Source organism: Bison bison, unplaced genomic scaffold (assembly GCF_000754665.1).
Source record: "Bison bison bison isolate TAMUID 2011002044 unplaced genomic scaffold, Bison_UMD1.0 scf7180017857144, whole genome shotgun sequence".
Taxonomy (NCBI): Eukaryota; Metazoa; Chordata; class Mammalia; order Artiodactyla; family Bovidae; genus Bison; species Bison bison.
Window position 1 is genome coordinate 60,670 of NW_011487717.1, and position 13,577 is coordinate 74,246.

The following is a 13,577-nucleotide window of genomic DNA, read 5'->3' on the forward strand; positions in this document are numbered from 1 at the left end:
CTGCTGCTGCTACTGTGTTTCCCAAAATATATTTTCTCAGGAACTCATTTGACATTGGATTAACTAGAAACTTCTTTTTGAGGGAATTCTTACTGTCAAAATTATTCCAGTGTATATCCTCTCACTTTCCTGCTCAAAAGCTCAGTTAAACTTAATCTTTAATTGGACATGAAGATCTTGAAGTGGCTTAGGATCACTCAACATTAACAGTCACTGAGCTCTTCTGTGAGTGGCAGGACACAGGTCACATGTACTTGCTCTAGAGGTTTCTTAAAAACCTTAAAAATGGACAGGTTTGTGTGTGTGCAATGTGTCAAACAAGGGCCTCAGGTGACACTGGTTTTTCCATCTTCCTCTTGATTCCTTGGGAGATGGGGCTGCTATTGTGCCAAATCAGCAGGTTGATGTTTAATTCTGACCTGGAAGCATCACACTCATTTGTTAAAGGAGAATTAGGTGAAATAACAGTCTGATAAACTCCCTGTACCTTCTCAGCAAATCTCCTTATGTTTTCATAACCACAGCGAAGACGGGTGAGCTAAGATATCAGCACAGAACTTAAGCATAGGTGCCATGAGAAAAAGTGAAAGGCTCTGTCTTGAGTTACTTGGGGGGAGAAAGGACTGAGAAATACCAGACACTCCTCACTGCTGCCACTCGGCACCCACAGAGCATCCTCTTTCTCATCATGCCACACAGCAAGGTTTCCAGCTGAGGAACCTCTGTTACAACACTGAAAACGTGTTTTCTGAGAGTTATTAAAGGCCAGAACATTCAGCCACACTCTTAGTTTCAAGAAGACAACAGATCACAAAAAATATTTTAGCTATTTTGAAGTATTTAAAGAAAACCAGAATTCTTAGCTTCCATCACATATGAGAAGAATAGCTTTAAACACCTTCATAAAACCACGTCACAGCATTAATGGCTATTAATTTCACTGGAAATGAATGTCTGCATATGATAAGAGGAACCACTTGTTAACAATTTGAACTGTGCATGTCTACATACATCCAGATTTTTTTCAATAGTAAATATTGCAGTGCTGCAAGAGCTTAGGGTGGTTGCATCCATGGACATGGAACCATACAGAGGGACCCCAAGTACAAAGGACTGACTCTAATTTATACAGAGATTTTCAGCTCCTCAGAGGGCTGGCACCCTTGACCCCATGTCACCTGCATCCGGAAAATATGTTTTCTTTAAGCAAAATTTTAAATTAGATGGAAATTTTAAAGTAGATAGAATGGATAGATTTTTCTTCCAAACACAACACAGTTAAATAAAACTCCCTTTCTTCAGCCATATAACCGTTTGTAGTAGATTGGTCTTTCACCAACACATCAGAAAAAACAAAAACAAAAACTTTTCCTTCCAAAAACAAATCTGAAAAGCAGGGCTGAGAACTAGACCCTGGCCAAGAAGATGCTGACAAGCTCATTGGGAGTCAGGATGGAGACGGGTCCACAAACTGTCTTTAAGCTGAAGGTCAACAGCTGCATCACCACCAATGGGTACAAATGATAACCCTGGCAAAGCTCTGTCCCCATGGTTTATGGAACAGCTCATGATAGGGTGAGGCAACTGTGCTGAGCTGATGCTCCACTCAGATGTGCAGCTTGCATCTCATGCCAACTAGCTGAGGTTGCTGTCTTCATGATTTGGACATAATCTCATTTCAGGAGGCTTAAAAACTGAACACGATGTCAAAGAAATCATAAAATCCTATACTTTCAGGCATTATGAGACAGCTTCCTTATCTGTGTTCACTTAACAAAGAAAAGGCAGTGATGGGAGGCAGGGAGGGCAAGAATTTCATCCCATAAAATAGATGCCCCATGTCATTCCTGTCTGCTTGGTAGGTGATGGCCCTGATGCCCAGCCCTCCATGGCATCTATGCTGCCCTGCCCATATTCCTCACCTAAACAGCTTTTCCATCACCAGAATCGTCCACGAGAAGAGACATGATGACTCAGTCTATGCATCCTATATACAAAGATGCTGTGGGAAAGATTTTTAGACTATTTACCTCTGCCAGAAAAAATGTGGTTCTCCATTTACCTTTATTCCATGACAGAGCCACCTTGACCAAATTGCTTATTGTGAGATAATTGATTTTCTGGCTTTAATCATTATCAGGAATAGTCACGGGTATGTATAAAGTCCTCCTCCTCCAGTCGCCTGGTTTATTTGCAGAACAAATGTTTATTCAGGGCCTACAAGGTACAGGTTTACCATTGTTTCTGATCTAAAGTCACCAGCAACCAGCTGTGTTACAATAAATGGTTCTGAAAAATTCACTGTGTCACATTTGAGTTTGCGTCACTGTCAGAGCAATAGAGACATACGGGATGAGTCTGAAATGAATATGAATGAAAACAACTCTGGGCCAGACGTCTAGCTACAACTTCCAGGTCAGAGGAAAAGTTCACAGGACCATATCACCCCTCAGTTTTCACTCATCTGGAGAGGCTGTGCCAAGAGAGTCCTGAGGCTTCAGACCTCAATTCTCTTTCTTTCACCCAAAAAGACAGAGCTGCTACCAGCCCTCTTCAGGATGAAAGATGCACACCAACAGCAGTGCCTTCCTTCTGAGCTCATTGTTCTGGGCTTTGCTATGCTTTCCTGAATGGCTGCCTTGAGAGAGATACAAAATTAGTTCATGATCAAGGCCACAGTGTGGACCAGTGGGAAAATACTGTATGAAAATGTTTTCTTCCAAATGTACTTTTCTTTCTCTCTAGGACTCAAGTGTCACAGGATGCATCAAAGGATCTAACACAGAATGGAGATGCTGGAACTGGATACAAGAATCTCTTCTCTGTGTCAAGTTCAAGGTGATTATTTAGCTAGGTTCTACAGGGCATCCACTCAGGTGTTAGAATAGGAACAAAATACCAAACACATGCTTGGTTACTAAGGACTGGATTTCTAGCTTGATTTCCAGTTTGTTTCTAGACAACTAATTATAAAAACAAGCAACTGCTAAAATCTTGGAAATATGGACCGTGGGGCTACAAATCAAATAGTCAGAACATGATCACTTGGTGGAGATGATTATTTGCTGTTCTATCTGGGAAAGTCTTACTTAACCACATGTTCTAAAACGCTAACGCCTACTATCTGCTTACAGACTGTGGAGCGGACACAACCCTGAAAATGGTGTCAAAGTTTTTCTCCAGTGAAAGTTCACACTTATGCCCAAAATACTGTCCAATTTCAGAAAACATATGAATACTCACTTGCTTAGCCTTGGTCTTTGTGATGGTGTCAGAAATGGGTTTCTTCCTTTCCTTGACAGTAGATTTAGAAAACAATTCCTCAAATTCATGACAATCTATGGATGGTTCTTCAATTTTTTCCCAAATAAGTGAAGCACTGGAGTCTCTAAAGTTAAGCAAAAACCCATGAGAGAGCCGTCAAACTGGACTGCAGGGACAGGAGGACACAGGCACCAGAGGAGCAAGGAGAGGATGAAGGGAGGTTGGGGATGGGGGAAATGCTCTTTTCTGTAAGATCAGCACTTGTTTAATCAACCAACATGATGAGAAACAGCATCAATACAGGATGAAACCTTTGCCTAGAAAGGAATTCTTTTCTTTCTAGGAATTCTCAGTCATCAAGTCATTATATAAAACATGTAAGAACCCTTTTCAGTATGGCTCTCCAGGCAAGAAATGTCTGGTATCTCACATTCCAACCTGACCCTTAAGTTCCGTGGGTTAAAAATAAATCACTTTCTATCTACAGAGTGGCATTTCTGTCTCCCTACCACTGTCCAGCACTCATGTCATCTGACTCCTCAGTGACCACAGAGACAGGTAGGTAGTACCACCTGAAAACGAAGGTCCATTTTAAAAAGCAAACCAACAAAATAAAAGAATTTCATATAATGCACATGGGAAAAATGAGTTTGGAGCACAGCTGGAAACGATGCCTCAGCAATGGGAAGTGACCTGGCAAAGTACTCAGAGAATGAACAACAAAGTTAGAAGCAGTCAAAATAGACCCTCCACTATGATTCAGAGAAGAGAAAATTAATACAAGAAATGAAGATGAGTCTAGTAAATATCCTATTTCTAAATCTGTGCCACATCACAGACAACCACAAATTCAAAGTCATGAGAACTCGGTATAAGAAAGTCCAGGGGAAATTTAAAGGGCATGTTATCTCTGGCACCATCCCAAGGTTCAGGGAACCAGGTTACGGACCATCCATGGGTAAGTAATACACCAGCAGCAAACCTGCTGGGAGGCATTCTTTTATAAATATCATGTCTTTCATAAAAGTCATGTAGTCTGTGATTTTATGACTTTACAGCATTGCAAATCATCTACAGAAGTGCCATGAAATGGTCAGACGTAAATCATTTCACACACGGGGTGAAATCCACACATGTGGACTTTTGTGTATCACTTTTCTGAATAGTCAAACAAGACCATGCCTTCAAAAGGATGCAGAATACATCCTCAAGGCTTTGTCTGTTTAACGATTTGATTTACTTTTATAAGTTATTTGTCAGAATGAGGCTTTGCAACAAGGCAACAGCTCACATAGGCCAAGAAAGATCTATCCATCAATCCTTAAAAGGTCGATTAAAAATTACATATGTTGAGGTTTGACAGAAAACAACAAAATTCTGTAAAGCAATTATCCTTCAATTTAAAAAGAAATTAAAAAACTATATAGACAGAAATGTGTACATTGATACACATGATTTATCACTTGGATACTTCTGGAGAAATGTCTAAAATTGCTCCACTAAATATTCATGTAAAAATCTAGAGACTAGGTTTGGAGTGGTACAGAGAGGAAACCACTTCGCTCGTGTTGACAAATTATGCAAACAGGAACGCCGCGGGTGTTACCTTCTACCGTGCAGCTGAATTCTTGTCCAATATAGAGGCTTCATTGGCCGACAAGGCTCTACTGGCTGCTTCCTACTTCCTTTTTCCTGGTTCATCCCAAATCCAAACAAGCCAAGAGGCAACGGAGGAGGAAGAAAGCCACACACCTGAGGTGTCGGTAAAGTGCTACTCCCAACTTGTCGTGGGAGAGGAAGGCCTGATCCAGGAGGGGGTGGGGGCTGAGGGGTTAGAGGAGGCGGAATCCCCACACCTGGAGGAGGAGGAGGAGGTGGGGCAGGAGGTATTCCTTCACTGGGAAGAGGTGGGGGAGGAGGAATTCCCACTCCAGGAAGAGGAGGGGTGGGGGGTATTCCCACGCCGGGAAGAGGAGGGGGAGGAGGGAACTCCCACTCCAGGCAAAGGTAGAGGAGGAGGTGGCAGCATCTCTGGACCCAGACAAGGAGGAGGTGAGAGGCCCGCTGGGCTGGGCAGTGCAGGCCCAGGTGCACCGGGGGTCAGGGGTGCTGGGGAAGCCTCGGTGGTCTCTGGAGGCAGAGGTGGTGCAGTGGGGATGTCACAGCCGTTTCCAGAGGAGGAGAAAGCAGAGTGCTCCTGGCTGGTTTCAAACCCAGTGTGAAGAGGAGGATGGGAAGGCTGGGACCTGGCCTGTCCATGACTGTCAGACCAGGGGAGGGATGCAGGCGGTGGAGGCTGGAGGGACGGCTGTGCATCAAGCTGAACTGATATCCGCCTTGGAGACACAACCAAAGAGATTTCTGAGCAGAACATGGTCTGAGGTCCCGAAGGCAAGGGCAGCCCTGTTGATTCTCCATGTGCAGTCAAGGGTGGGGGAGCCGGCGGGGACCCCCCAGGAGGACGTGCTAGCACACCACCCTCTTCCATCGGGGACGTCTGGATGGACTTGGCCTGTACAATCCTTTCATATCCGACATCCTTTTCGCCCAACCTGAGGGCTTCCAGACCCGTGTCTAGGGCAGGGTATTGCTTCTCCAGCTCAGCTATCTTGGTCTTCAGATCCTCGATGGTCTGCTCCAGCCGCTGGATGACAGTGGCCTGACCCTCAGACTTCATGTCGCACACTTCCTGGGGAGCAATACAGACATCACAGTTAAACAGAAAATCAGGGATACTCCAAACGTCAAAAACTAGACCTACCAAACTCAGCAAAATGTATTCGGTTGTTACTTCTAAAAGCTCGCCCTATGGAAACACATTATTAGTTCTACCATGTGTCCCTTCTTCTCTGCCCTTGGATTTCAAAGTGGATTATGTAGATGACCATGAGGTCCTAAGGCCCTTCTCTAATTAATCTTCAAATGAAATTATGGAAGATCAGCAGACCTCGGTGAAGACGGAAGCCAAGACTGAGCGACAGATCCACTTAATTTCACCATAGACCACTCTCCTTCTTGCACAGTAACATCTGCTATATGAGGACATTTCCTAAAGATATTTTAAATCCTAAATTTTAAAGTTAATTTCAACTTCTAAAAAGTAATCTCTACAGGAATCCCCAGTAAAATCATGAGAAATATTTGCAACACCCACACAAGCATGTACAGGCATGTCTTACGTGCATGTATAGAACCTATATCACACAACACAATTCAAATATTTTATTCAAGGCATTTCAGAAAGGGATACCTTTGGTCGCCACAATTTATCACAATGGCCAAGAGCAACTGTGCCCATGTGTGGGTCACTCTCACCCCCAGACGGTATCTTCCTCTCCCAAAGCATGCCATCGACCTTTCAGGGAAAAGGACTTTGAGTAGAGAAAAGGGGAAAGCCCTCTCAGTAAACTGACTGCCAATAACAGATGAGTAAGAAGAAAAGAGGAGGCAAGGAGTGGGCAGAGAAAAATGAGGAAAGCAAGAATAGGAGAAGGAAGAATAGGGGACAGACCCCCAACTAAGTGAAGCACAGGTCAGACACCTGATCACACAGGTACACCTGTCCCCCATCGATGCGGGGATGAGAGGGCCCACAACTGCTTCTCCAGAGCATCCAGGGCTTTTCACACAATACCCCAACAGAGGCTGCCATCCACAGAACAGACATGTTACTACCTTCCCCACGTGGGAGCCAGGCCTGCTCTTACCCTACCAATTGAGAGGTGATACAAAGATGATGCAAAGTATGAAACTAAACTCCTATCCTGCTTGCCAAACACTAAATCCAAACAAAGTCTCCACAAAATAAAAAATAACTTACTTTGCTAGTTTTTAAAAATTCAAAACAAATATCTAACCCATTTACAGTGGAAAAGCTGCAGACAGACAAAACAGAAATGGGTATTTACAATAAAGGAAGCATTTTTGGTGCTATGCGTATATTTATTTAAAATCTTCACAGTTTCTTTTTCCATGGGGGTAAGGAAAGTATAAAGATAACAGTCTTAATCCTAAACCCATTACTTCTTCTCTAAAAATTCTATATTTTACTATAACATTTCACTTGCTAAACACCAATTATGATGCTTATTAAAAGCAGAATAGAACTTGTAACTTCAAAGATAAGCACCTACACAAGGTACTTATTTCCCTACAATCAAAAAATACAATCAAATAGCCCTTCTTGTGAAATAAAGCTGAAAAGGAAATTAATTTACCTTTTAAGTAATAAAGAAATATAAACACTTATTAAATAGGCAAAATTGTGACAGGCACTTCTATTTATGCGTGTGTGTGTGTATGTATGTATGTGTGTGTGTGTGTGTGTGTGTGTATGCTACTGCTACTGCTAAGTCACTTCAGTCGTGTCCGACTCTGTGCGACCCCAGAGACAGCAGCCCACCAGGCTCCCCTGTCCCTGGGATTCTCCAGGCAAGAACACTGGAGTGGGTTGCCATTTCCTTCTCCAATGCATGAAAGTGAAAAGTGAAAGGGAAGTCGCTCAGTTGTGTCCGACTCCTTGCGACCCCATGGACTGCAGCCTTCCAGGCTCCTCCATCCATGGGATTTTCCAGGCAAGAGTACTGGAGTGGGGTGCCATTGCCTTCTCCGGTGTGTGTGTGTGTGTGTGTGTGTATATATATATATATATATATATAAATATATGAAATCTAAGTCACTATTTTTCACCAATGTCTATACAAAAGACTAAAGAATTACGATACATAGGTTGGGAAATCATGTCATATATTCTCTAAATAGTCCATGGTAAAAGAAATAACTATAATAAAATAATTTGTAATATCCTATTTGGCCATTGTAGTTAACTTCACTCTCCAATTATGATGCTAGTAAGCACAAGAAAATCCAACCTAATAAAATATATAGATTATTTTCATTTTTCCAGTGTAATCTTAAAAGTGACCATTAAGCTTAGATAAGTCTTTTTTGAGTTGTCCTGGTATGAAGTAGCTCTCATTTTCCCATTTCTGAAATGAACATATAAAAAGGCTACTTGATAAAAGGCATGCAAGTACTAGATTCTAGAAGTGTTTTCCAAAACTCAATTATTGAAAAAAAAATTTACTGGGATATAGTTGATATACAATGTATAAGTTTCAGGTGTAGAACACAGTGATTTACCATTTCTAAAAAGTTATATTCCATTTATAGTTAGTATAAAATATTGCCCATATTCCCTGTGCTGAACTATATATCCTTGCAGCTTATTTTATACATACTTTGTACCTCTTATTCTCCTACGACTATTTTGCGACTCCCCACATCCCTCTCCCCACTGATAACCACTACTCTATCCTCTGTATATGTGAGTCTGTTTCTTTTTAGTAAATATACCACATCTTCTTTATGCACAAATCTCTTGATGGAAACTTAGGTTGCTTCCATATGTTGGCAATTGTAAATAATACCGCTATGAACACTGGATGCATGTATCTTTAAAAATTAGTGCTTTCTTTCTTTCTTTCTTTTTTAGATAAATATCCAGGAGTGAAATTGCTGGGTCATACGGTAGTTCTGGTTTTCTGAGAAACCTCCATACTGTTTTCCATAGGAAACATTCCCACCAAAAGGGTATGTGGGGTCTGTTTTCTCTACATTTTCACAATTCTCTTGTTATTATGTTATTTTATAAATACTTTATTATTTTATCATTATTTTTAAACTTTTACTGAAATATAGCTGATTTACAATGTTGCATTAATTTCTTCTGTACAGCAAAGTGACTTAGATATACATATCTCAGATCAGTTCAGTTCAGTTGCTCAGTTGTGTCTGACTCTTTGCGACCCCATGAATTGCAGCATGCCAGGCCTCCCTGTCCACATATATATATATTCTGTTATTTGTGTTCTTTTTGATGATAGCCATTCTGAAGCCATGAGGTGATATCTCATTGTGGTTTTGATTTTCATTTCTCTGAGGACTTACGACGTTGAGTATCTTTTCATATGCCTGTTGGCCATCTGTAGGTCATCTTTAGAAAAAAATTCAGGTCATTTGCCTATGTTTAAACTGGAGTGTTTGTTTTTTTTTCTTTATGTTGAGTTGTATGAGCTGTTTATATAGTTTGGAAAGTAACCCCTTATCAGTCATATAATTTGCAAATATTTTCTCCCATTTAATAGATTGTCTTTTGTTTTGTTGATAGTTTCCTTTGCCATCCAAAAGCTTTTAAGATTAATTAGGTTCCATCTGTTTATATTTTATTTCTTTTGATTTAGGAGACAGATCCAAAAAATGTATTGGTATGATTTGTGTCAGAGTATTCTATTTTTACTTACAGCATTTTTATGGTTTCTGGTCTTATATTTAGGTCTTTAACCATTTTGAGTTTGTTATTGTGTAAGATGCTAGAGGATGTTCTAATTTTATTCCTTTTCATGTAGCTGTCCTGTTTTCCCAGCACCACTTACTTAAGAAACTGTTTGTTTTTTTTCCTTCTACTGTATATTCTTGCCTTTGTTGTAGATGTATTTGACAACATAACCTCAGACTTATTTCTGGACTCTCCATACTCTTCCACAGATCTCTGTGTTTGTTTTTGTGCCAGTACTATACTGGTTTTGATTATTGTAACTCTGTAGTATAGTCTGAAGTCAGGGAGCCTGATTCCTCTGGTTCTGTTCTTTCTCAAGATCATTTTGGCTATTCTTTTGTGTTTCCATACAGATTTTTATATTATATGTTCTAGTTCTGTGAAAAACATCCTTAGAATTTTGATAGGAACTATATTGAACTGTGGATTGCCTTGAGTTGTATGGTCATTTTAAAAATGTCAATTCTTCCAGTTCATAAACACAGTATATCTTTCCATATGTTTGTATCATCTTCAACTTTGTTCAGCAATGTCTTATGGTTTTCCAAGTACAGGACTTTTATCTCCTTGAAAAACAGTGAAAGTGCAAGTCACTCAGTGGTGTCCAACTCTTTGCAACCCCATGGACTACACAGTCCGTGGAATTCTCCAGGCCACCATACTGGAGTAGGTGGCCTTTCCTTTCTCCAGGGGATCTTCCCAACCTACAGGTCAAACCGAGGTCTCCTGCATTCCAGGCAGATTCTTTACCAGCTAAGCCACAAGGGAAGCCCAAGAATACTGGAGTGGGTAGCCTATCCCTTCTCCAGCAGATCTTCCCAACCCAGGAATTGAACCGGGTTCTCCTGCATTGCAAGCAGGTTTTTTACCAACTGAGCTATCAGGGAAGCCTTAGGTAGGTATATTCCTAGGCATTTTTCCTTCTTAATTTGATAAGTGGGATTACCTCCTAATGCAACAGATTTGTGTATATTACTTTTACATCCTTCAGTTTTACCAAATTTATTAATGAGTTCTAGTAGTTTTCCAGTGGCATCTTTAGAATTTTCTCTGTATGGTATCATGTCATCTGCAAACAGTGAGAGTTTTACTTCTCCCTTTCCAATCTGGATTAATTTCATTTATCTTGTCTGACTGCTGTTGCTAGGACTTCCAATAGTATGTTAAATAAAAATGGTGAGAGTGAGCATCCTTGTCTTGTTCCTGATCTTACAGGAAATGCTTTCAGCTTTTCATCACTGAGTATGATGTTAGCTGTAGGTTTGTCAATAAGGTGTTTATTATGTTAAGGTATGTTCACTTTATGGCCACTTTTGGAGAGTTTGTATCATACATGGATGTTGAGCTTTGTCAAAACCTTTTTCTACATCTATTGAGATAATCATATAGTTTTACTCTTCAGTTTGTTAATGTGGTATATCACAGTGATTGATTTGAGGGTATTGAACTATCCTTGAATCCCTGGAATAAATCCTACTTGATCATGTTTTATAACCCTTTTCATGTATTGTTGGATTCAGATTCCTAATACTTTGTTGAGAATTTTTGCACCCATGTTCATCAGTAATAATTTTTTTTTTAATATCTTTGTATCAGGGTTATGCTGACCTCATGGAATGGGTTCACAAGCATTCCTTCCTCTGCAATTTTTTGGGGGAATACTTTCAGAAAGTTTCTTGTTAACTCTTCTCTGAATCTTTGGTAAAATCCTCCTGTGAAGACATCTGATCTTGACTTTTGTTTCCTGGAAGTTTTTTTTTTTTTTTTAATTATTGACACAATTTCATTAGTAGTACTTGGTCTGCTCCTACTTTCTATTTTTTCCTAGTTCTAACTTGAGAGATTGTACCTTGCTAAGAACTTGTTCATTTCTTATAGGTTGTTCATCTTATTGGTGTATAGTTGTTTTCCGTAGTCTCTTATGTTCCTTTGAATTTCTGTGGTGTCAGTTGTAACAAAAAGTTTTATTTTTTATTTTATTGATTTGGGCTGTCTCTCTTTTTTACTTGATGAATCTGGCAAAATGCTTATCAATTTTTTAATCTTTTCAATGAAACAGCTATTAGTTTCATTGACTTTTTCTGTTCTTTTTCTACTCTGTGTTTCATTTATTTCTGCTCATATCTTTATGTTTCTTTCTTTCGACTAAATTTGAGTTTTGTTTGTTCTTTTTCTAGGCCCTTTATGTGTAGGGTTAGGTTGTTTATTTAAGATTTTTCTTGCTTGACAAAGTAAACTTGTATCACTATAAACTTCCCTCTTAGAACTGTCTTTATTTCTGTGTTACTGTTGACTTCTCCCTTATGTCTGCTGGTATTTGCTTTTTGTGTTTAGATGCTCCTATGTTGGGGTGTATTAACAATACTTATATCTTCTTCTTGGATTGATTCCTTGATAATAATGTAATATCCTGTCTCTTCTACCAGTCTTTATTGTAAAGTCTATTTTTTCTGATACAACTATTGCTATCTTGGCTTTCTTTTCAACCTATTTGCATGGAATACATTCTTCCATTCTCTCACTTTCAGTTTGTGTCTCCTTAGATTGAGGCAAATCTCTTGTTGGCAGCCTACATGCAGGCCTGTTTTTACATTAAGCTACTTTATGTCTTTTCATTGTAGCATTTAGCTCATTTACATTGAAACTAATTTCAACATATGTTGAATCTTAATGTATGTTCTTATTGCCTTTTAAAAATTCTTTATGAGGTTGTTTTGTAGTTTTTTTCTTCCTTTCTTCTTTTGCTCTGTTCTCTTATATTTGATGGTTATATTTACTGTTAAGTTTGGATTCCTTTTTCTTTTTTTCTGTGTGTATATCTATTACAGATTTTTAGATTATAGTTACCATGAGGTTTTTATATATCACTCATTATATATATATAATATATATATATGATGGTTATACAATTACTGATGTCTTAATTTCAAATACATCTTTAAAACCCTGCACTTGTACTCTATGAGCCTCATGATTAGTGTTTTTGATATATTTTACATCTAATTGTTTTGTGTATCACATAACTGCTCATTGTAGTTATGGATGATTTTACTACTTTTGTCTTTTAATAATCCTACTAGTTTTTATTCTGAGTGGATGATTTCCTATCTTTACTATATGTTTGCCTTTCCTGATGAATTTTTCCTTTCCATAATTTTCATGTTTCTAGTCATAGTCTTTTCTCACTTAGATAAGTTCCTTTAACATTTGTTGTAAAGCTATTTTGGTAGTGCTGAACTCTTTCAGCTCTTTTTGTCTGTGATGCTTTTAATCTATCAAATATCTGAAAGAGAACCTTGCCAGGTAGAGTATTCTTGATTGGAGGTTATTCCTCTTTATTACTTTAAGTATATCATGCCCCTCCCTTTGCAGCTTTTGTTGAAAAGTCACCCTTATGGGAATCCCTAATTGTTACCTATTGCTTTTCCCTTGCTTTTATATTTTCTAATTCTTTTAAAAAATGTATTTATTTTACTTTACAATATTGTATTGGTTTTGCCATACATTGACTTGAATCTGCCATGAGTGTACATGTGTTTCCCATCCTGAAAACCCCCTCTCACCTCCCTCCCCATCCCATCCCTCTGGGTCATCCCAGCGCACCAGCCCCGAGCACCCTGTATCATGCATCAAATCTGGATTGGCAATTCATTTCACATATGATATTTTACATGCTTCAATGCCATTCTCCCATATCATCCCACCCTCCCCCTTTCCCACAGAGTCAAAAAGACTGTTCTATACATCTGTGTTTCTTCTGCTGTCTTGCATACAGGGTTATCAGTACCTTCTTTCTAAATTCCATATATATGCGTTAGTATACTGTACTGGTGTTTTTCTTTCTGGGTTACTTCACCCTGTATAATAGGCTCCAGTTTCATCCACCTCATTAGAACTGATTCAAATGTGTTCTTTTTAATGGCTGAGTAATATTCCACTGTGTATATGTACCACAGCTTTCTTATCCATTCATCTG

The 13,577-nt window shown here is 39.2% G+C and overlaps 1 pseudogene; it reads right to left on the minus strand.

Annotated features, from left to right (window-relative positions):
- Window positions 1–313: 313 nt before the first annotated feature.
- LOC105003230 lies at window positions 314–9,479 on the minus strand (annotated as a pseudogene).
- Between the last annotated feature and the right edge of the window lie 4,098 nt (window positions 9,480–13,577).